Below are 705 nucleotides of genomic sequence, written 5' to 3' on the forward strand. Positions count from 1 at the left end.
TGACTTTTGGAGATGAAATTTGCAGACGGACAGGTCTGACTTTCAGACAGATAACAAACGGTACGGAGGAGCATCGTACCTTCATCTTCAGGGCTGAAGGTGAAACATATCAGTCGAACGTAGGACATGCCAACCAAATCACACAGTTGTGATGTTTAATCAAGGCATCCATGAACATCGTCGAATTCTGTTTCATTTGAAATCAACACAAAAAACCGGATCCGGGAACTTTCCAGGTTTTTAAAATATTTTACACCTGTGTTGTTTATAATTTGAGAAACAGAGAGGGAAAAAAAAGTAGAAGGGGGCACCCGGGTTTGAACCGGGGACCTCTCGATCTGCAGTCGAATGCTCTACCACTGAGCTATACCCCCTACATTGACAAGAGGCTTCAAGAATGTCGTATAGAAATAAAACTAACTTATTTTGAATCATGTAATATTTGTGTCTGGATACCAGATTAATTTTGTCAACAGCCTAAAAATGAAGCGACCATGAATTTGAAGAAAACATAACACGCCTCGCAAGTACAGAATCGCCGCTCCTGTGGAAGTAGTTACGGATTCACTTGCTAGATGTCACATCTATCTTCGCCCAAACGCTGCTCACATCTGCGCATGCGCAGTACGCTGTTTAGCTATGAATATCATTACGGAAAGGCGGTTTGTTGTTTTTTTTACAGCGCGATATAAATTATTTTATTCG

The 705-nt window shown here is 41.1% G+C and overlaps 1 non-coding gene across 1 annotated transcript; it reads right to left on the reverse strand.

Moving 5' to 3' along the window:
- Positions 1-302: 302 nt before the first annotated feature.
- On the reverse strand, positions 303-374 carry TRNAC-GCA (transfer RNA cysteine (anticodon GCA)). Its single transcript has one exon. It is a non-coding gene; the product is annotated as a tRNA-Cys (tRNA).
- Positions 375-705: the final 331 nt, after the last annotated feature.

The sequence above is a fragment of the Zootermopsis nevadensis genome, unplaced genomic scaffold (genome assembly GCF_977971745.1).
Source record: "Zootermopsis nevadensis isolate Lab colony 2312 unplaced genomic scaffold, Znev_1.0 Znev_ptg000030l, whole genome shotgun sequence".
Taxonomy (NCBI): Eukaryota; Metazoa; Arthropoda; class Insecta; order Blattodea; family Termopsidae; genus Zootermopsis; species Zootermopsis nevadensis.